The following is a 13678-nucleotide window of genomic DNA, read 5'->3' as shown; positions in this document are numbered from 1 at the left end:
CTCTGTAATACCTCCTGGAAATGTAAGAACTTTACTTTTTGCACTTCCTCTGTAAATACTCCTGCAAATGTAAGAACTCTACTTTGTGCACATCCCCTGTAATCCTTCCTGGAAATGTAAGAACTCTACTTTGTGCACTTCCTCTGTAATCCCTCCTGGAAATGAAAGGACTCTACTTTCTGCACTTCCTTTTTAATTCCTCATGGAAATGTAAGAACTTTACTATATGCACTTCCTCTGTAATCCCTCCTGGAAATGTAAGAACTTTACTTTGTGCACTTCCTCTGTAAATCCTCCTGGAAATGTAAGGACTCTACTTTGTGCACTTCCTCTTTAATTACTCCTGGAAATGTAAGAACTTTACTTTATGCACTTCCTCTGTAATCCCTCCTGGAAATGTAAGAACTTTACTTTATGCACTTCCTCTGTAATCCCTCCTGGAAATGTAAGAACTTTACTTTATGCACTTCCACTGTAATCCCTCCTGGAAATGTAAGAAATCTACTTTGTGCACTTCCTCTGTAATCCCTCCTGGAAATGTAAGAACTTTACTTTATGCACTTCCTCTGTAATCCCTTCTGGAAACGTAAGAACTCTACTTTGTGCACATCCCCTGTAATTCCTCCTGGAAATGTAAGAATTTTACTTTATGGACTTCCTCTGTAATCCCTCCTGGAAATGTAAAAACTCTACTTTGTGCACATCCCCTGTAATCCCTCCTGGAAATGTAAGAACTTTACTTGATGCATTTCCTCTGTAATCCCTCCTGGAAATGTAAGAACTTTACTTTATGCACTTCCTCTGTAATCCCTCCTGGAAATTTAAGAACTTTACTTTATGCACTTCCTCTGTAATCCCTCCTGGAAATGTAAGAACTTTACTTCATGCACTTCCTCTGTAATCCCTTCTGGAAATGTAAGAACTCTACTTTGTGCACATCCCCTGTAATCCCTCCTGGAAATGTAAGAATTTTACTTTATGCACTTCCTCTGTAATCCCCCCTGGTAATGTAAGAACTTTACTTTATGCACTTCCTCTGTAATCCCTCCTGTAAATGTAAGAACTTTACTTTATGCACTTCCTCTGTAATCCCTCCTGGAAATGTAAGAACTTTACTTTATGCACTTCCACTGTAATCCCTCCTGGAAATGTAAGAACTTTACTTTATGCACTTCCTCTGTAATCCCTCCTGGAAATGTAAGAACTCTACTGTGTGCACATCCCCTGCAATCCCTCCTGGAAATGTAAGAACTTTAATTCATGCATTTCCTCTGTAATCCCTCCTGGAAATGTAAGAACTTTACTTTATGCACTTCCTCTGTAATCCCTCATGGAAATGTAAGAACTTTACTTTACGCACTTCCTCTGTAATCCCTCCTGGAAATGTAAGAACTTTACTTTATGCAGTTCCTCTGTAATCCCTCCTGGAAATGTAAGAACTCTACTTTGTGCACATCCCCTGTAATCCCTCCTGGAAATGTAAGAACTTTACTTTATGCACTTCCTCTGTAAATCCTCCTGGAAAAGTAGGAACTCTACTTTGTGCACATCCCCTGTAATCCCTCCTGGAAATGTAAGAACTTTACTTTATGCACTTCCTCTGTAATCCCTCCTGGAAATGTAAGAATTTTACTTTATGCACTTCCTCTGTAATCCCTCCTGGAAATGAAAGAATTTTACTTTTTGCACTTCCTCTGTAAATACTCCTGCAAATGTAAGAACTCTACTTTGTGCACATCCCCTGTAATCCTTCCTGGAAATGTAAGAACTCTACTTTGTGCACTTCCTCTGTAATCCCTCCTGGAAATGAAAGGACTCTACTTTCTGCACTTCCTTTTTAATTCCTCATGGAAATGTAAGAACTTTACTATATGCACTTCCTCTGTAATCCCTCCTGGAAATGTAAGAACTTTACTTTGTGCACTTCCTCTGTAAATCCTCCTGGAAATGTAAGGACTCTACTTTGTGCACTTCCTCTTTAATTACTCCTGGAAATGTAAGAACTTTACTTTATGCACTTCCTCTGTAATCCCTCCTGGAAATGTAAGAACTTTACTTTATGCACTTCCTCTGTAATCCCTCCTGGAAATGTAAGAACTTTACTTTATGCACTTCCACTGTAATCCCTCCTGGAAATGTAAGAAATCTACTTTGTGCACTTCCTCTGTAATCCCTCCTGGAAATGTAAGAACTTTACTTTATGCACTTCCTCTGTAATCCCTTCTGGAAACGTAAGAACTCTACTTTGTGCACATCCCCTGTAATTCCTCCTGGAAATGTAAGAATTTTACTTTATGGACTTCCTCTGTAATCCCTCCTGGAAATGTAAGAACTCTACTTTGTGCACATCCCCTGTAATCCCTCCTGGAAATGTAAGAACTTTACTTTATGCATTTCCTCTGTAATCCCTCCTGGAAATGTAAGAACTTTACTTTATGCACTTCCTCTGTAATCCCTCCTGGAAATTTAAGAACTTTACTTTATGCACTTCCTCTGTAATCCCTCCTGGAAATGTAAGAACTTTACTTTATGCACTTCCTCTGTAATCCCTTCTGGAAATGTAAGAACTCTACTTTGTGCACATCCCCTGTAATCCCTCCTGGAAATGTAAGAATTTTACTTTATGCACTTCCTCTGTAATCCCTCCTGGAAATGTAAGAACTTTACTTTATGCACTTCCTCTGTAATCCCTCCTGGAAATGTAAGAACTTTACTTTATGCACTTCCTCTGTAATCCCTCCTGGAAATGTAAGAACTTTACTTTATGCACTTCCTCTGTAATCCCTCCTGGAAATGTAAGAACTTTACTTTATGCACTTCCTCTGTAATCCCTCCTGGAAATGTAAGAACTCTACTGTGTGCACATCCCCTGCAATCCCTCCTGGAAATGTAAGAACTTTACTTCATGCATTTCCTCTGTAATCCCTCCTGGAAATGTAAGAACTTTACTTTATGCACTTCCTCTGTAATCCCTCATGGAAATGTAAGGACTCTACTTTCTGCACTTCCTCTTTAATTCCTCATGGAAATGTAAGAACTTTACTATATGCACTTCCTCTGTAAATCCTCCTTGCAATGTAAGAACTTTACTTTATGCACTTCCTCTGTAATCCCTCCTGGAAATGTAAGAACTTTACTTTGTGCACTTCCTTTGTAAATCCTCCTGGAAATGTAAGGACTCTACTTTGTGCACTTCCCCTTTAATTACTCCTGGAAATGTAAGAACTTTACTTTATGCACTTCCTCTGTAATCCCTCCTGGAAATGTAAGAACTTTACTTTATGCACTTCCTCTGTAATCCCTCCTGGAAATGTAAGAACTTTACTTTATGCACTTCCTCTGTAATCCCTCCTGGAAATGTAAGAACTTTACTTTATGCACTTCCTCTGTAATCCCTCCTGGAAATGCAAGAACTTTACTTCACTTCCTCCGTAATCCCTCCTGGAAATGTAAGAAATCTACTTTGTGCACTTCCTCTGTAATTCCTCCTGGAAATGTAAGAACGTTGTGCATTTCCTCTGTAATTCCTCCTGGAAATGTAAGAACTTTACTTTATGCACTTCCTCTGTAATCCCTCCTGGAAATGTAAGAATTTTACTTTATGCACTTCCTCTGTAATCCCTCCTGGAAATGTAAGAATTTTACTTTTTGCACTTCCTCTGTAAATCCTCCTGGAAATGTAAGAACTCTACTTTGTGCACATCCCCTGTAATACCTCCTGGAAATGTAAGGACTCTACTTTCTGCATTTCCTCTTTAATTCCCCCTGGAAATGTAAGAACTTTACTTTATGCACTTCCTCTGTAATCCCTCCTGGAAATGTAAGAACTTTACTTTATGCACTTCCTCTGTAATCCCTCCTGGAAATGTAAGAACTTTACTTTATGCACTTCCTCTGTAATCCTTCCTGGAAATGTAAGAACTTTACTTTATGCACTTCCTCTGTAATCCCTCCTGGAAATGTAAGAACTCTACTTTGTGCACATCCCCTGCAATCCCTCCTGTAAATGTAAGAACTTTACTTCATGCATTTCCTCTGTAATCCCTCCTGGAAATGTAAGAACTTTACTTTATGCACTTCCTCTGTAATCCCTCATGGAAATGTAAGAACTTTACTTTACGCACTTCCTCTGTAATCCCTCCTGGAAATGTAAGAACTTTACTTCATGCAGTTCCTCTGTAATCCCTCCTGGAAATGTAAGAACTCTACTTTGTGCACATCCCCTGTAATCCCTCCTGGAAATGTAAGAACTTTACTTTATGCACTTCCTCTGTAATCCCTCCTGGAAATGTAAGAATTTTACTTTATGCACTTCCTCTGTAATCCCTCCTGGAAATGTAAGAATTTTACTTTTTGCACTTCCTCTGTAAATCCTCCTGGAAATGTAAGAACTATACTTTGTGCACATCCCCTGTAATACCTCCTGGAAATGTAAGGACTCTACTTTCTGCACTTCCTCTTTAATTCCCCCTGGAAATGTAAGAACTTTACTTTATGCACTTCCTCTGTAATCCCTCCTGGAAATGTAAGAACTTTACTTTTTGCACTTCCTCTGTAATCCCTCCTGGAAATGTAAGAACTCTACTTTATGCACTTCCTCTGTAATACCTCCTGGAAATGTAAGAACTCTACTTTGTGCACTTCCTCTTTAATTCCTCATGGAAATGTAAGAACTTTACTTTATGCATTTCCTCTGTAATCCCTCCTGCAAATGTAAGAACTCTACTTTGTGCACATCTCCTGTAATCCCTCCTGGAAATGTAAGAACTCTACTTTGTGCACTTCCTCTGTAATCCCTCCTGGAAATGTAAGGACTCTACTTTCTGCACTTCCTTTTTAATTCCTCATGGAAATGTAAGAACTTTACTATATGCACTTCCTCTGTAATCCCTCCTGGAAATGTAAGAACTTTACTTTATGCACTTCCTCTGTAATCCCTCCTGGAAATGTAAGAACTTTACTTTATGCACTTCCTCTGTAATCCCTCCTGGAAATGTAAGAACTTTACTTTATGCACTTCCTCTGTAATCCCTCCTGGAAATGTAAGAACTCTACTTTGTGCACATCCCCTGCAATCCCTCCTGGAAATGTAAGAACTTTACTTCATGCATTTCCTCTGTAATCCCTCCTGGAAATGTAAGAACTTTACTTTATGCACTTCCTCTGTAATCCCTCATGGAAATGTAAGAACTTTACTTTACGCACTTCCTCTGTAATCCCTCCTGGAAATGTAAGAACTTTACTTTATGCAGTTCCTCTGTAATCCCTCCTGGAAATGTAAGAACTCTACTTTGTGCACATCCCCTGTAATCCCTCCTGGAAATGTAAGAACTTTACTTTATGCACTTCCTCTGTAAATCCTCCTGGAAAAGTAGGAACTCTACTTTGTGCACATCCCCTGTAATCCCTCCTGGAAATGTAAGAACTTTACTTAATGCACTTCCTCTGTAATCCCTCCTGGAAATGTAAGAATTTTACTTTATGCACTTCCTCTGTAATCCCTCCTGGAAATGTAAGAATTTTACTTTTTGCACTTCCTCTGTAAATGCTCCTGGAAATGTAAGAACTCTACTTTGTGCACATCCCCTGTAATACCTCCTGGAAATGTAAGGACTCTACTTTCTGCACTTCCTCTTTAATTCCCCCTGGAAATGTAAGAACTTTACTTTATGCACTTCCTCTGTAATCCCTCCTGGAAATGTAAGAACTTTACTTTTTTCACTTCCTCTGTAATCCCTCCTGGAAATGTAAGAACTCTACTTTATGCTCTTCCTCTGTAATACCGCCTGGAAATGTAAGAACTCTACTTTGTGCACTTCCTCTTTAATTACTCCTGGAAATGTAAGAACTTTACTTTATGCACTTCCTCTGTAATCCCTCCTGGAAATGTAAGAACTTTACTTTATGCACTTCCTCTGTAATCCCTCCTGGAAATGTAAGAACTTTACTTTATGCACTTCCTCTGTAATCCCTCCTGGAAATGTAAGAACTTTACTTTATGCACTTCCACTGTAATCCCTCCTGGAAATGTAAGAAATCTATTTTGTGCACTTCCTCTGTAATCCCTCCTGGAAATGTAAGAACTTTACTTTATGCACTTCCTCTGTAATCCCTCCTGGAAATGTAAGAACTTTACTTTATGCACTTCCTCTGTAATCCCTCCTGGAAATATAAGAAATCTACTTTGTGCACTTCCTCTGTAATCCCTCCTGGAAATGTAAGAACGTTGTGCATTTCCTCTGTAATTCCTCCTGGAAATGTAAGAACTTTACATTATGCACTTCCTCTGTAATCCCTCCTGGAAATGTAAGAACTTTACTTTATGCACTTCCTCTGTAATCCCTCCTGGAAATGTAGGAACTTTACTTTTTGCAATTCCTCTGTAAATACTCATGGAAATGTAAGGATTCTACTTTGTGCACTTCCTCTTTAATTCCTCATGGAAATGTAAGAACTTTACTATACGCACTTCCTCTGTAATCCCTCCTGGAAATGTAAGGACTCTACTTTCTGCACTTCCTCTTTAATTACTCATGGAAATGTAAGAACTTTACTATATGCACTTCCTCTGTAAATCCTCCTGGAAATGTAAGAACTTTACTTTATGCACTTCCTCTGTAATCCCTCCTGGAAATGTAAGAACTTTACTTTGTGCACTTCCTCTGTAAATCCTCCTGGAAATGTAAGGACTCTACTTTGTGCACTTCCCCTTTAATTACTCCTGGAAATGTAAGAACTTTACTTTATGCACTTCCTCTGTAATCCCTCCTGGAAATGTAAGAACTTTACTTTATGCACTTCCCCTGTAATCCCTCCTGGAAATGTAAGAACTTTACTTTATGCACTTCCTCTGTAATCCCTCCTGGAAATGTAAGAACTTTACTTCACTTCCTCCGTAATCCCTCCTGGAAATGTAAGAAATCTACTTTGTGCACTTCCTCTGTAATTCCTCCTGGAAATGTAAGAACGTTGTGCATTTCCTCTGTAATTCCTCCTGGAAATGTAAGAACTTTACTTTTTGCACTTCCTCTGTAATTCCTCCTGGAAATGTAAGAACTTTACTTTATGGACTTCCTCTGTAATTCCTCCTGGAAATGTAAGAACTTTACTTTATGCACTTCCTCTGTAATCCCTCCTGGAAATGTAAGAACTTTGCTTTATGCACTTCCTCTGTAATCCCTCCTGGAAATGTATGAACTTTACTTTATGCACTTCCTCTGTAATCTCTCCTGGAAATGTAAGAACTTTACTTTATGCACTTCCTCTGTAATCCCTCCTGGAAACGTAAGAAATCTACTTTGTGCACTTCCTCTGTAATCCCTCCTGGAAATGTAAGAACGTTGTGCATTTCCTCTGTAATTCCTCCTGGAAATGTAAGAACTTTACTTTCTGCACTTCCCCTGTAATCCCTCCTGGAAATGTAAGAACTTTACTTTATGGACTTCCTCTGTAATTCCTCCTGGAAATGTAAGAACTTTACTTTATGCACTTCCTCTGTAATCCCTCCTGGAAAAGTAACAACTTTGCTTTATGCACTTCCTCTGTAATCCCTCCTGGAAATGTAAGAACTTTACTTTATGCACTTCCTCTGTAATCCCTCCTGGAAATGTAAGAAATCTACTTTGTGCACTTCCTCTGTAATCCCTCCTGGAAATGTAAGAAATCTACTTTGTGCACTTCCTCTGTAATCCCTCCTGGAAATGTAAGAACGTTGTGCATTTCCTCTGTAATTCCTCCTGGAAATGTAAGAACTTTTTACTTTCTGCACTTCCCCTGTAATCCCTCCTGGAAATGTAAGGACTCTACTTTGTGCACTTCCTCTGTAATCCCTCCTGGAAATGTAAGAACTTTACTTTGTGCACTTCCTCTGTAAATCCTCCTGGAAATGTAAGGACTCTACTTTGTGCACTTCCTCTTTAATTACTCCTGGAAATGTAAGAACTTTACTTTATCCACTTCCTCTGTAATCCCTCCTGGAAATGTAAGAACTTTACTTTATGCACTTCCTCTGTAATCCCTCCTGGAAATGTAAGAACTTTACTTTATGCACTTCCTCTGTAATCCCTCCTGGAAATGTAAGAACTTTACTTTATGCACTTCCTCTGTAATCCCTCCTGGAAATGCAAGAACTTTAATTCACTTCCTCCGTAATCCCTCCTGGAAATGTAAGAAATCTACTTCGTGCAATTCCTCTGTAATCCCTCCTGGAAATGTAAGAACGTTGTGCATTTCCTCTGTAATTCCTCCTGGAAATGTAAGAACTTTACTTTATGGACTTCCTCTGTAATCCCTCCTGGAAATGTAAGAACTTTACTTTTTGCACTTCCTCTGTTAATCCTCCTGGAAATGTAAGAACTCTACTTTATGCACTTCCTCTGTAATACCTCCTGGAAATGTAAGAACTCTACTTCGTGCACTTCCTCTTTAATTCCTCATGGAAATGTAAGACCTTTACTTTATGCATTTCCTCTGTAATACCTCCTGGAAATGTAAGAACTTTACTTTTTGCACTTCCTCTGTAAATACTCCTGCAAATGTAAGAACTCTACTTTGTGCACATCCCCTGTAATCCTTCCTGGAAATGTAAGAACTCTACTTTGTGCACTTCCTCTGTAATCCCTCCTGGAAATGAAAGGACTCTACTTTCTGCACTTCCTTTTTAATTCCTCATGGAAATGTAAGAACTTTACTATATGCACTTCCTCTGTAATCCCTCCTGGAAATGTAAGAACTTTACTTTGTGCACTTCCTCTGTAAATCCTCCTGGAAATGTAAGACTCTACTTTGTGCACTTCCTCTTTCATTACTCCTGGAAATGTAAGAACTTTACTTTATGCACTTCCTCTGTAATCCCTCCTGGAAATGTAAGAACTTTACTTTATGCACTTCCTCTGTAATCCCTCCTGGAAATGTAAGAACTTTACTTTATGCACTTCCACTGTAATCCCTCCTGGAAATGTAAGAAATCTACTTTGTGCACTTCCTCTGTAATCCCTCCTGGAAATGTAAGAACTTTACTTTATGCACTTCCTCTGTAATCCCTTCTGGAAACGTAAGAACTCTACTTTGTGCACATCCCCTGTAATTCCTCCTGGAAATGTAAGAATTTTACTTTATGGACTTCCTCTGTAATCCCTCCTGGAAATGTAAAAACTCTACTTTGTGCACATCCCCTGTAATCCCTCCTGGAAATGTAAGAACTTTACTTGATGCATTTCCTCTGTAATCCCTCCTGGAAATGTAAGAACTTTACTTTATGCACTTCCTCTGTAATCCCTCCTGGAAATTTAAGAACTTTACTTTATGCACTTCCTCTGTAATCCCTCCTGGAAATGTAAGAACTTTACTTCATGCACTTCCTCTGTAATCCCTTCTGGAAATGTAAGAACTCTACTTTGTGCACATCCCCTGTAATCCCTCCTGGAAATGTAAGAATTTTACTTTATGCACTTCCTCTGTAATCCCCCCTGGTAATGTAAGAACTTTACTTTATGCACTTCCTCTGTAATCCCTCCTGTAAATGTAAGAACTTTACTTTATGCACTTCCTCTGTAATCCCTCCTGGAAATGTAAGAACTTTACTTTATGCACTTCCACTGTAATCCCTCCTGGAAATGTAAGAACTTTACTTTATGCACTTCCTCTGTAATCCCTCCTGGAAATGTAAGAACTCTACTGTGTGCACATCCCCTGCAATCCCTCCTGGAAATGTAAGAACTTTAATTCATGCATTTCCTCTGTAATCCCTCCTGGAAATGTAAGAACTTTACTTTATGCACTTCCTCTGTAATCCCTCATGGAAATGTAAGAACTTTACTTTACGCACTTCCTCTGTAATCCCTCCTGGAAATGTAAGAACTTTACTTTATGCAGTTCCTCTGTAATCCCTCCTGGAAATGTAAGAACTCTACTTTGTGCACATCCCCTGTAATCCCTCCTGGAAATGTAAGAACTTTACTTTATGCAGTTCCTCTGTAAATCCTCCTGGAAAAGTAGGAACTCTACTTTGTGCACATCCCCTGTAATCCCTCCTGGAAATGTAAGAACTTTACTTTATGCACTTCCTCTGTAATCCCTCCTGGAAATGTAAGAATTTTACTTTATGCACTTCCTCTGTAATCCCTCCTGGAAATGAAAGAATTTTACTTTTTGCACTTCCTCTGTAAATACTCCTGCAAATGTAAGAACTCTACTTTGTGCACATCCCCTGTAATCCTTCCTGGAAATGTAAGAACTCTACTTTGTGCACTTCCTCTGTAATCCCTCCTGGAAATGAAAGGACTCTACTTTCTGCACTTCCTTTTTAATTCCTCATGGAAATGTAAGAACTTTACTATATGCACTTCCTCTGTAATCCCTCCTGGAAATGTAAGAACTATACTTTGTGCACTTCCTCTGTAAATCCTCCTGGAAATGTAAGGACTCTACTTTGTGCACTTCCTCTTTAATTACTCCTGGAAATGTAAGAACTTTACTTTATGCACTTCCTCTGTAATCCCTCCTGGAAATGTAAGAACTTTACTTTATGCACTTCCTCTGTAATCCCTCCTGGAAATGTAAGAACTTTACTTTATGCACTTCCACTGTAATCCCTCCTGGAAATGTAAGAAATCTACTTTGTGCACTTCCTCTGTAATCCCTCCTGGAAATGTAAGAACTTTACTTTATGCACTTCCTCTGTAATCCCTTCTGGAAATGTAAGAACTCTACTTTGTGCACATCCCCTGTAATTCCTCCTGGAAATGTAAGAATTTTACTTTATGGACTTCCTCTGTAATCCCTCCTGGAAATGTAAGAACTCTACTTTGTGCACATCCCCTGTAATCCCTCCTGGAAATGTAAGAACTTTACTTTATGCATTTCCTCTGTAATCCCTCCTGGAAATGTAAGAACTTTACTTTATGCACTTCCTCTGTAATCCCTCCTGGAAATTTAAGAACTTTACTTTATGCACTTCCTCTGTAATCCCTCCTGGAAATGTAAGAACTTTACTTTATGCACTTCCTCTGTAATCCCTTCTGGAAATGTAAGAACTCTACTTTGTGCACATCCCCTGTAATCCCTCCTGGAAATGTAAGAATTTTACTTTATGCACTTCCTCTGTAATCCCTCCTGGAAATGTAAGAACTTTACTTTATGCACTTCCTCTGTAATCCCTCCTGGAAATGTAAGAACTTTACTTTATGCACTTCCTCTGTAATCCCTCCTGGAAATGTAAGAACTTTACTTTATGCACTTCCTCTGTAATCCCTCCTGGAAATGTAAGAACTTTACTTTATGCACTTCCTCTGTAATCCCTCCTGGAAATGTAAGAACTCTACTGTGTGCACATCCCCTGCAATCCCTCCTGGAAATGTAAGAACTTTACTTCATGCATTTCCTCTGTAATCCCTCCTGGAAATGTAAGAACTTTACTTTATGCACTTCCTCTGTAATCCCTCATGGAAATGTAAGAACTTTACTTTACGCACTTCCTCTGTAATCCCTCCTGGAAATGTAAGAACTTTACTTTATGCAGTTCCTCTGTAATCCCTCCTGGAAATGTAAGAACTCTACTTTGTGCACATCCCCTGTAATCCCTCCTGGAAATGTAAGAACTTTACTTTATGCACTTCCTCTGTAAATCCTCCTGGAAAAGTTGGAACTCTACTTTGTGCACATCCCCTGTAATCCCTCCTGGAAATGTAAGAACTTTATGCACTTCCTCTGTAATCCCTCCTGGAAATGTAAGAATTTTACTTTATGCACTTCCTCTGTAATCCCTCCTGGAAATGTAAGAATTTTACTTTTTGCACTTCCTCTGTAAATCCTCCTGGAAATGTAAGAACTCTACTTTGTGCACATCCCCTGTAATACCTCCAGGAAATGTAAGGACTCTACTTTCTGCACTTCCTCTTTAATTCCCCCTGGAAATGTAAGAACTTTACTTTATGCACTTCCTCTGTAATCCCTCCTGGAAATGTAAGAACTTTACTTTATTCACTTCCTCTGTAATCCCTCCTGGAAATGTAAGAACTTTACTTTATGCACTTCCTCTGTAATCCCTCCTGGAAATGTAAGAACTTTACTTTATGCACTTCCTCTGTAATCCCTCCTGGAAATGTAAGAACTCTACTTTGTGCACATCCCCTGCAATCCCTCCTGGAAATGTAAGAACTTTACTTCATGCATTTCCTCTGTAATCCCTCCTGGAAATGTAAGAACTTTACTGTATGCACTTCCTCTGTAATCCCTCATGGAAATGTAAGAACTTTACTTTACGCACTTCCTCTGTAATCCCTCCTGGAAATGTAAGAACTTTACTTTATGCAGTTCCTCTGTAATCCCTCCTGGAAATGTAAGAACTCTACTTTGTGCACATCCCCTGTAATCCCTCCTGGAAATGTAAGAACTTTACTTTATGCACTTCCTCTGTAAATCCTCCTGGAAAAGTAGGAACTCTACTTTGTGCACATCCCCTGTAATCCCTCCTGGAAATGTAAGAACTTTACTTTATGCACTTCCTCTGTAATCCCTCCTGGAAATGTAAGAATTTTACTTTATGCACTTCCTCTGTAATCCCTCCTGGAAATGAAAGAATTTTACTTTTTGCACTTCCTCTGTAAATCCTCCTGGAAATGTAAGAACTCTACTTTGTGCACATCCCCTGTAATACCTCCTGGAAATGTAAGGACTCTACTTTCTGCACTTCCTCTTTAATTCCCCCTGGAAATGTAAGATCTTTACTTTATGCACTTCCTCTGTAATCCCTCCTGGAAATGTAAGAACTTTACTTTATGCACTTCCTCTGTAATCCCTCCTGGAAATGTAAGAACTTTACTTTATGCACTTCCTCTGTAATCCCTCCTGGAAATGTAAGAACTTTACTTAATGCACTTCCTCTGTAATCCCTCCTGGAAATGTAAGAACTCTACTTTGTGCACATCCCCTGCAATCCCTCCTGGAAATGTAAGAACTTTACTTCATGCATTTCCTCTGTAATCCCTCCTGGAAATGTAAGAACTTTACTTTATGCACTTCCTCTGTAATCCCTCATGGAAATGTAAGAACTTTACTTTACGCACTTCCTCTGTAATCCCTCCTGGAAATGTAAGAACTTTACTTTATGCAGTTCCTCTGTAATCCCTCCTGGAAATGTAAGAACTCTACTTTGTGCACATCCCCTGTAATCCCTCCTGGAAATGTAAGAACTTTACTTTATACACTTCCTCTGTAAATCCTCCTGGAAAAGTAGGAACTCTACTTTGTGCACATCCCCTGTAATCCCTCCTGGAAATGTAAGAACTTTACTTTATGCACTTCCTCTGTAATCCCTCCTGGAAATGTAAGAATTTTACTTTATGCACTTCCTCTGTAATCCCTCCTGGAAATGTAAGAATTTTACTTTTTGCACTTCCTCTGTAAATCCTCCTGGAAATGTAAGAACTCTACTTTGTGCACATCCCCTGTAATACCTCCTGGAAATGTAAGGGCTCTACTTTCTGCACTTCCTCTTTAATTCCCCCTGGAAATGTAAGAACTTTACTTTATGCACTTCCTCTGTAATCCCTCCTGGAAATGTAAGAACTTTACTTTTTGCACTTCCTCTGTAATCCCTCCTGGAAATGTAAGAACTCTACTTTATGCACTTCCTCTGTAATACCTCCTGGAAATGTAAGAACTCTACTTTGTGCACTTC

This window comes from Phyllobates terribilis, unplaced genomic scaffold (assembly GCF_046119375.1).
Source record: "Phyllobates terribilis strain yellow unplaced genomic scaffold, ASM4611937v1 Scaffold_79__1_contigs__length_6888602, whole genome shotgun sequence".
NCBI classification, from domain to species: domain Eukaryota; kingdom Metazoa; phylum Chordata; class Amphibia; order Anura; family Dendrobatidae; genus Phyllobates; species Phyllobates terribilis.
This window is presented reverse-complemented; position numbering follows the sequence as displayed.